The 10,498-nt window shown below is 38.4% G+C and overlaps 1 protein-coding gene across 1 annotated transcript in view; it reads right to left on the reverse strand.

The window, feature by feature from the left end:
- Positions 1 to 8,394: 8,394 nt before the first annotated feature.
- dnah9l (dynein, axonemal, heavy polypeptide 9 like) overlaps positions 8,395 to 10,498 on the reverse strand; it is a 55,973-nt gene continuing 53,869 nt past the window's right edge. Inside the window, exons 93-94 of the mRNA XM_055014688.1 lie at positions 9,833 to 9,991; positions 8,395 to 8,897 (exon numbers count right to left, since the gene is read on the reverse strand). The gene's annotated coding sequence lies outside the window, so the exon portion shown is untranslated. The remainder of the gene's footprint in view (positions 8,898 to 9,832; positions 9,992 to 10,498) is intronic.

Genomic DNA, 10,498 nt, shown 5'->3' on the forward strand with positions numbered 1-10,498 from the left:
CTAATGTGTTGATGATGTTATTCAAACTGTGATTTTTCCTCGCAATGGGTTGGGCCTGAGGATAATGTTGCTGGTTGGTGTGTCACACAAAATCCAGAGCAAAAAACTTCAGCCACGCCTAGTGAGGCGTGCTGTAGAACTTTTGACATCTGATACATATTTATGATCTCCACACCAGCAGCAAAACCCCAAAATGGTGTTCGTCTCAAACTGCATACTTTTTCTTTTTACTTTTAGTACATCTTGCAGCTGCCCTTACAAAGTGCGTATTGCTGCATGAAATATGCATACAAATGGGACATACTACTTCATCATAATATTGCACCTTAATCTTTGGCTGTCTTGCTGATATATTCACTGCAGTCTGTTGCGCAAAATGAGCTGTCATCTGTCTGCATGCTCTCAGCAGCTCAAGCTTGTTTATATTTGTGCAAGACACTGTGACGTATGTGATGTATCTTCTGCTGCGCAGAGGATTGTGGGTCAGAATGGCCAGAAAAGCATGGAGGCCTGCAAACTGCAAAATGCAACCGGATGTAGTGGGACATCCTGGTGTTTTTGGCTTTCTGCACTTGAAGAACTATGTACTGGAATACACCATGAAGCATGGATATTGAAACACACCCATAGTAAAGACTGGCCTCTACTTAATTGTGCACTCTGTTGTGCTTTAAAAGACAATATACCAGTAGCAGGGAGGCACTGCAGTCGCAAAGAACCTTCTCTTCTTCAAGAAGAACCAATTCTGGAGACACTACAAAAAGACATCACCTCAGCATCTCCCCTTTGGTTTTGAGGCCAATTTAAAATGGAAATCCTGCAGTACAACCTGAGCTGTTGGGTTTCCCAGGTGGGAAGGATCTTAGTCTGACTCGCGATGCAAAATGCAGGCAGTCTGTCATTTGTGCCATGTACTTTATGTGTTACTGTTTTCAAAATCCTCTTTGCTGTGGGAAACAAAAATAACAGACTTCAAGCAGCAACCCACATACTGACAATGGCAAGTTTGAAAAAGATTTAGATCGTGCTTTGTTATTTTGTTGACCTAGCCATAACAGTGCACTACAGTTTCCCCTGACACTGTTTTGCTGGGGCATCATTACTGCATCCTGGGCTCACCACTGCCCAAAACGACTTTGATTGGTTTAAAGCAGGAGTCAGTACATGGCGGACCGCATACGACCCGGACCTGTAATCAGTAAATTGTTACCGAATTTTAAATTTGAAGGGTCACTTCTATTTTACCGGCGCAGCTTTTCCAGTGTTTACGGTATTGGCGATCAGCTCAGGAAACACACAGACCAATTAGGTACAAGTTCAGTCATCCCATGTGACGCTACTCAGCCAATAAACTTTCTGCAATGCAACATCGCAGGTCTTCGTTCAGAAAACGGTTGAGGCGAGGGACAGATGAGAGGAGGATAATCTATGGTCAAATGCTAAAAATGTTTGGCTCAACATACAACTGTAAGGCAGCTTTCTCAACTATGAACATAATCAAAACTAAATATCATTCCAGACTCACCAATCAGCTCCAAAATGTGTTTGAGATCGGCCCTGACACAATGTTCCCTGTAATTTTTCATGAGTGTGAGCAAACACACAAACTCCCTGAGCGTCCCTTGGACCACTGAGCAACATCAGACGTGTGCACTGTGGTCACACCAGCATCACATCCATTCAAGTTACATGGTTCATTAAAAGAATCAAATTACAGCATTTACATTTCTGTTAAAACACTTTGTCAACAGGAGCCAGTTGAAGGCTGCAGTGATTTTAGTGACACTACAATGTATAAGAGTGAAGTTATTGAATATTTGTCTCTCTTTACTGTTGCAGCAGTTTTGCAAATTGCAGACGGACCCTGTTCACTCCATAGACACCAATGTTATTCCTGTAGCTTGAAAGACAGCTACTTTTGATAAAACTGGGCTTGTAGCACATTGTCTGCCTTGCAACAATGGGAAAGAGGCACCGTTTATGTTTTGACAACCTATATCTAATGAGTTATTGATGCTGGAAGTCCGAATCTGTGAATATCTTTCCAACTTTACCGAACTTGGGGTCACGACCACCCAATGTTACGACTGCGGTCGTATGAGGTTGTTTTTTTCCTGCGCTCTGTGTGTCTTTGTATTTAGCTAATCCAATATGTAAATACAGCTGCGCCGCACCACTGCTCGGATTGGACGTCACGTTGACGGGTCGGCGCCGGATTGGCTCGGTCTACCAAGAGGACGGACATAAAAAGCGGAAAGATGACGTCGCTTCCGGGTGTCAGAGAGCGAGGGAACCAGATGGGCGAGTCATTCTGCGTGGAGTCCCAACCAGCACACAGCAGCACAGTCCATCCACTCCTTAGTTCTTTGTTTAACAACCCAAGTTTATTTGTAAGAGAAGGGATCGAGCTGCTATCTTTTGTTTCTTTCGTTCCTCTTGTTTTCGGGAAGTTTAGCGTAGTTTTGTTTGTTTTGATTTCAGCTCATCCATACTTTTAGTTTGTTTAATACAACCTTTGTTTATATTCGCTTTTGGAAAATAAATTATTGATTTCGTTGGAAAAATCTGTGGTGTGTGCTGCTTGAGGCCCCAACAGGATGACATTTTCATGTTACATTCACTGACCCCTAGGCTGGGTGTAACACCCAAGGAGTGATATATATAATTTTGAAAAAAGCATTTAGCCATACTTAAAGCTTTAAGTGCTTTATTAACACGGAACTAAAAATTTTGTATTGTTTTATTATCACAGGTTCTGTCTGAAAAGAGGTGGCGTCATTTTAAACAGTGAAATCAAACTAACAAAATGTAATGACCAACCAGTGAGCAATACTGGATTCTGCAAAAACATAAACAACTTTTTAAAAAATCTAAATCTTATCTTAACACAGTTAATGCATTAACTTATTTATGTGTGTATGCATGTATTTATTGATTTATTTAGTACTGTTAACATAGAGTTCTGAGTGAGTTTTTCTTAAGATAGGCAAAGACCATTTATTGATTACATATAGGCTATTAAATGTTTATTAAAAACTAAAAAGCATTTTAAAATAAACAACTTAGGCATTTATTGAGTCACTAAAATACTGTAGAGTACAGACCACATCATCATGATTATAAGCATCCTCTGGTAAATTAACAACCAGATACTGATGTCTCTCACCATATGGACTTCAGGAGATGACTGGGGGATGATAGACTGTGACCTACTGGTTGGGTTCTCTCTGTTCTCATGTTTCTTACATGTTTGTCCCCTGACAGCTGGGTCCTAATGTTTTTGAGCAACACACCATACTATGACATTTTTACAATGATGGTTCTACTATGGAACCAGTTTGACATGTTCAGGTGTTCTTTGTGTGAAAACTCAGAGATTTCAGGTATCAGAAGGTGGTTTTCAACTTTCTTTGTTAACTTTCTGCTTCAACTTTAAACTAAATTTCCTTCACTAATCCAGCCCTCTGGACTCCCAGTAAGCTGTGTTCCTATTGGCTGTCCAGGTGGCTGCTTGGTGTTATCAGGAACACCTGAGCAGCTCAGTGTCTTCCTGCTTTATTTAGCTGTAGACAAACATTTCCTCTGCTTGTCTTCACCACTGAACTGGGTTTGGCTCCGTTGCTTTAGGTTGTTCTTTAGGCGTTGGCTTGCAGCTTCCAGCAGTAAAATAGACTTTAATGTGTTTCTTTGTGTGTTTTAGGGCTTTGTACTGGATAGTTGTCTTGGTAAATGTGGTTCTTTAGCCACAGTGAGCACATGGTGCTAATGTGTGCAGCGATTAGTGGATTTGGTGCAGCTGAGTTGTGTCTTTATCTTGGCTGTAGTGAGTCTTCAGAGGTTTTTGGTCAGACACATTCTGTATTCTTGTTTGTGAACCAGCGTTGGTTGTCCAGAAGGTAAGAGTTCCTGTCCTGATTCTCTGTTTAAAGAGGTTCTCTGGTAGGCTGCAGGAGACTTTAGCGTTTGGGTTGTACTAGTTTGGTTTTTGTATGGTTTCATTTGGACGACTATCTTGAGGCCCCTCCATGTGGTTTAGTGAGGTTTTCTGCAACAGTTCTACAAAGCAACCTGCAGCAGAAGAGACTTTGAGAGTTTTTAGGAAGTTCTGGAGACCAGACTTCAGAGCAGCAGAAACATTTGTCAGCAGTTTGAGCAGGAGAAGGTGAGCTTCAGAGTAGAAATGAGACAGAAACCTTCTTGACCCGTGTGGTGAGGTCCTGTACCAAGAGTTTGAGCAGGTTGTGAAGAGTGTAGTTCTTTGGTCTGAAAGCACAAGAAGAGTCGACTCATTAAAGGAGAAAACAGGAGATATTGTTGGTTCTTCTGTCGCTCTGCAGTTTCCTTAGACTGAATATCAAGTTTATATTTTAAATGATTTCCCATGTGAGCCCAAGAAGACTTCAATAAACTCCCTCCATCCCCTGGACACAACGTATTTTATTACCATGTTAAATGTTTTTTTTTTGAGTTTTAATCATAGTTTTAGCATAGTTTTTTCTCTTTGCTTGTTTAGTTTTGTAATCTGTGTGAAAGGTGCTAAACAAATAAAGTTGAATTCATAAACTGAATAACTGACTAACTCATGATTGTGACAACAGAAGTATTTTCATTGTGATTTAAGGGTTTGTTTCATTTTTAAGGTTGGGGTTAAAATCTTGACAGAAAAAAAGATTAAAGAAATAAACTACAGTAAAAAAAAAAAGCAATTGAATCAAAGGAAAACACATTTAATATAATAAAACTTTTAAAAAGAAAATTAAACATTAAATACAATAATATTAGACAAAATATTTAATTAGATAATTAAACAGCAGATACAAAGCATGTAATTATGAAATTAAACAAAAATTTTTAAACAAAAATATTAAACATTAAAGATGAAATATTTTAGATAAACATTTAAAAAATATGATTAAACAAGAATATTACACATTTAGAAAAATATAAAACATTTAATTAGATTATTAAACCTTTAAAAGTCAAAACATTTAAGTAAAAAATTAAATGTTTAATTAGAAAATTAAATCTTAAAGACAAAAGTTTAAATAGGAATTAAACAGAAAATACAATGAAGCATTAAAAAAGAAAATTAAACATTAAAAGGTGGTAAAATATTTAAAAAGAAAAACCTTAACAAAGATTTAATCAAAAAATTAAACATTGGGAAAGAAAAGAAAATTTTTCAAACAAGCCGATAAAACATTTGAAAAAACAATTAAACATCAAAGATCAAATTAAACAGAGGAGACAATAAAACAATCAAAAAGAGCAAAAACAGATAAAGTTCTCAAAGCGTTTTCTAGTCTGAAATGAAAACATCAAGTTGTTTATTCAAACATTTCCTCTTTCTATGTTCTTGGTTTGATTATGGACATCTGTACTAAGAACTCATTTCAGAAAACTGCTTTCCAGATAAAGTCTACTAGTAGTTGAAGGCATCGATCAAACTAATGTTACCTTCTGATCTCCACAAACTTTACTGTTCAGTGAAGAGAATCAAAGATTGTTCAGGATTTCTAAAAAACCCACAGGTGAAGGTCTGAGAAGAATTCAGATGGATGGTCTAAATGTGAAATCAAGACTCATGGTCACAAGTTTTAAGGCTTCTGTTAACTAGAAAGTTCAAACTAACAGACGTACTGAGAAACTTTTCAAATTTCAGTCCTCAGACTGTCTGAAGGTTCAAACTAACAGAGAACTACTCAAGAACTTCTAAGATTTCAGTCCTCAGACTGTCTGAAGGTTCAAACTAACAGAGAAGTACTGAGAAACCTTTAAAACTTCAGCCCTCAGACTGTCGAAAGGCTCAAACTAACAGACAACTACTCAGGGACTTAGAAGATATCAGTCCTTGGACTGTCTGAAAGTTCAATCCAACAGAGAACTACTGTGGGACTTAGAAAATTTCAGCCCTCAGACTGTGTGAAAGCTCAGGTCCTGAGGACTCGGGAGGTGTGGAGGCTTTGGAAAGTCTTGGAACTGAGGGTTCCACCCTCCAGCACAAAGGCTGAAGTCCAACCTCCTGAGAAAAACGGTCAAGACACAAGTTGAAAAAAAATAAACCTCGAAAATGACAAAAAATAGATGATAAATGCGCAAAAAAAAGAAGAATTTGTATCTGAGCGAGTAGCTCAGGAGGATAAGAAGAGGACTACCAAGCGGAAGGTCGCAGGTTCAAGACCCACCACTGGCAATTTTCTTTCTTTGTCTTTGTCAGAATTTTGAGAAAATTTAAGAAGTGTCTGGTCTTGAACCAGCGACCTGCAGCTCCACAGGCAAATCCTTAACTCACTGAGCTACAGATCAGATAAAAAGAAATAAATTCGTCGTCCCTTTGGCATCGTAATTTCCAAGTGACCACATGGGCGGAGCTAAGGCGGAGTCTGGGTGGAGTCAGGGTGGAGAGTAGGCGGGGAGGTGGGTGGTGGCCTCCCCCCTCTACTCCCCCACCTCCCACCACACCTTCCCCCGCCCGACGAGTTCTTCGAGTCTCCACGAGTTCTTCGAGTCTCGACGGGTTTTCCCGAGTTTCTGGAGTTTCCACGAGGTCGGAGGCAGAACAAGTTGTCATGAAGAGGTGTTGAAGTCAGCCAGGATGGTGTGACTTTTTACAGCGACTAGAAGGAAGACCACTCGAAGAGCAGGTCTTTAACCACCATCCATAAAATCCATGGAGTCGGTTCCAGAGAAATGAAGGGAGGTCAACTTTTATCAACCTCCATCCAGATGTTCAACTTGATATCTTTACTTTGACATTTTTAGCTCCACAAACCTTTAGTATCACACTTTATTATCCTTTATTAGGACTTTAATGGAATCCACCAGCAGATTTAGTTTTTGTTGACAAACTTTATTCTTGTCGTTGTGGGACTGCAGTATTTAAAACTGTTCCTTCTATTTGACCTCATGTTTATTAGTTTTAGTGGAGAAAGTTATTTTAGTTGTCGATTAGTCTCTTAAAAACCAAGTAATAAATTGGATTAGTCAAGAGGTTTAAATTTCTTAATTTGTCGTATTTTAAATATGACAAAAAAATATAAAAATAAAGTGTCTTGAGACAATTTGACCTGTAATTGGCGTTATTTAAATAAAATTGAATTAAAATTGTATGTATCTTGTAATGTTGTAGTAATTCAGCCATATATGTTGGAAAACACATTTTCTTTGTCCATTAATCTGTCGTTTTCTCCAGTAACTCATTTCTTGTTTTGGTTTATAAAATGTCAAGCCCAAATATATTCAGTTTACTGTCATAAAAACCAAAAAGATTTACATTCATGATGCAGGAATCAGGCAGTTTTTCACTTTTTATCTTAGTTTAGTCAGAAAGATAGTTGATAATGTGTGAATTGTTGCAGCTTGTGAGCCGTAGAAGGTTTTAATCTTTGGGGCCGAGTGTCAAAAAACATTTAGAAACAAACATCAGCAAAGTACTCAAAGATTTGAACATCTGCATGACAATGTCAAATTAAAGGACATTTATTTCCAACGTAAATGTGTGATATTCATCCTCTGGAGCTTTCTCTTCACATCGTCTTCCACCTGAACTGGTTTGGTCGGGAGCATGTGCAACAAACATTTGAAAAACTGCACTTTAGCATCAATGAATGACACTGAAGTTTAATCTCTACATAAATGAGACTGAGTCTGGATGTGTTGCTCTGTCATTAACTCCTAAGTTTAGGGAAAGTTCAAACAAAAGAGTTCAGATAAGACTTGAGAATGAGCTTATTTTGAACAAACATCTCAGACTTTCTGAGCTTCAGCACCTCCAGCAAGATATTTTAACAACAAGCAACTCAAGAGATCCAGAAGTTGGAGAGAGTTAGCTTTAGCTGAGCCAAAGAACATGTGGGATGCTAACCTAGCAAACATTTCAGACTTTTCTCTGTGAATTCTGAGAACTAATTTCCTATTTAATGACAGAGCTACACATCTTAACTCAGTCTCATTAAAACAGACTCTAATTCAGTGTCATCCATCCATATTAAAGTGCAGTTACCCAAAATGTTTGTTGCATGAGCTCCAACAAAACCTGTCCAGGTAGAAGGCCACTTTGACAAACAGGAAGTGGAAGATTCCAAGCAGATTTATAGAAGGGGGAACCGGACTGTACTAAGTGTGGTCCAGTATAGAGGGGTGTTTTGTGGGTTTTTAAGGCTGATAATGATTATTAGTGAGACATTTGGAGTAGATATTCATTTGCAGTAAATGAAAGTATTTAAAATCTTGAGTTAAACTTAGAAGAACACAAACTCTAACAGAAAACTTTGTTGATACGTTTTTGTTTTGTTTACAGATGTTAAAGGAGTTTTATTCGTGACGTATAACCAATCAAATCACTCCAGAAGACAGAGCGACCACAGGTAGATAAAGGTTCAGAGCCAAAGTAGCACCATTTTTAAATGTATTTATTACCGTAAATCAGTAAAAAATAAAATACTGATAATCAGTAAATCAGTCAGCCCACAATTACTACAACTCTACAATGTATGTCTCTTTGCTTTGACTTGTTATTTGTACAATATACGATGTATATGATGGTGTTTTTTCATCCCAAAGGCTATACTATGATGTTTTCTAAGAGACATACATGCTACTCTGGTTGTTCTGGCTCTGGGCCGCTGCACTCCTCCTCAGTTGTTTTCTGGATTGTACTCAGCTGCATGTCTTCATCCACCAGGCCTCCGTTGACTCGTCCCGCCTGCCGTCTCTGGAGCTGAAGCTGGATTGGAACAGACCAAAGTACAGTCCAATCACGATGCCAGCTGCCTCTCAAAAGGCTCCTTCATCTGGCAGGTGGCAGCACTTCTTCTGAGGGGAAGCTGAGCTGGCCCGGCAGAACTTTGGAGATGTGTTCCAGTGGTTGGTGGATGTGTGGGGAGATAGAGAGGGACCTTTGAATTGTTCAGAAAGGAAAACAGGGAACCCATTGGTAGTTTTAGTTTAGGGTGCTACTGCGGTGTGTTTTTGGGCTTGAAGAGGTGAACAGGAAGAGTTTTTTGTCCGTATTGATTATCTTTTACTTTGTTCCTGGTTGGAATGCCCATCAATGTCAACGTGAAGTTCACTTTTAGTTCTGTTTATTTATTTTTATTTTACTAACACCTATTTGCTTTAAACCCCCTCACATGTTGTGTTGTTGTAAACTTACTCTTTCAAATAAATACTTGTCTAACCCTCTGGAAACCAGCGTTTGGACTGTTTTTGTGTTGCTCCTCACCTACTGACAGCTGTGGACTAAAGGCTATACTGTGACGTTTTTAGAGCGACATGCTATACTATGATGTTTGTTGGGCGACACGCTATACTATAGGCTTTTTTAATTGACATATTACTGTGACTTTTTTTGTTTTAGTTTTTTTGTTTTTTTAGCAACATAAAAATTCGAACAGTTTTAAAAGTTACTATACTTTTAATTGTGCAATGAAATTATTATTCTATGGCATTTTTTAGATGACATATTATACTCTGATGTTTTCTTGAATTACATACTATTTTGACAATATACTGCACTATGACATTTTTTGAACCACATATCATACATGATAATTTTAGGCAACATCCTATCATTTTGCACTTTTTGAACCACATAATAATCTATGTTTTGTTTTTTTTTCTTGCCAACATGCTGTACTATGAACCACAGGCCATACTATGTTATTCTTGAGTAAAGTATACTATACTTTGACATTTTCTGAACTACATCCTATACTATGGCGCTATACTCAGAGTGCTTTGGTTACATGTTGATTTATAATCTAGATTTTTTTCTGTTTTGTTTTTTGACAGGATTACCACAGACCTGACTGTGAACACCGTTGACACCCACCTGAGGGAGACGCTGCCTAAGATCTCAAGGCTGCTTGGTCGTGGTCTTTCTGGCACGTACTCTTCCAAGATGAGCCGGGAAGTTTAACACTGATGGAATGACACCAGGTCTAAGCCGACAAACTTCCAATTCCTCCTCAACCCATAGTCTCTGGGAAACCTACGTGGAGTAAGAAAAGTAGACAGAGAAGTAATTAAGTCTGTACACAACATATTAAAAAAGAAATCTTGCTAATAAATTAAGTACAAAGAACCGAATTCGCCAATATACTGGAGACCAGAGCTATTTAATTTATAAGTATAACCTTGTTTAGTAACATTTCAATTATTTGAGAGCAGTCCTAAAGAACTGCTCAACTGACGTTGATTAGCTGCGTAAATACCATTATATACAGTCTATGGTAAATACGTATGTGAATCGCATCATTGGCTGCAGCAGTCAGTCACCGGTCACTCACTGACTCACACTGAAAAATAGCACAGAATGAATTGTTACGTGTTTATTTTATTTACAATTTAGGTTGGATTTTTTTTTTTTTTGTGTGCAGCGCAGATATTCTGTGCGCGGAGACCGTGTCAGCAGTGCGCAGCTTAGAGGGAACAGTGCCCTGACACCATTCAGACCACGATTCAAAATACTGGCAGGGGAAGCTGCAGCTCAGTTCTC

This window comes from Amphiprion ocellaris, chromosome 10, assembly GCF_022539595.1.
Source record: "Amphiprion ocellaris isolate individual 3 ecotype Okinawa chromosome 10, ASM2253959v1, whole genome shotgun sequence".
NCBI lineage: Eukaryota > Metazoa > Chordata > Actinopteri > Pomacentridae > Amphiprion > Amphiprion ocellaris.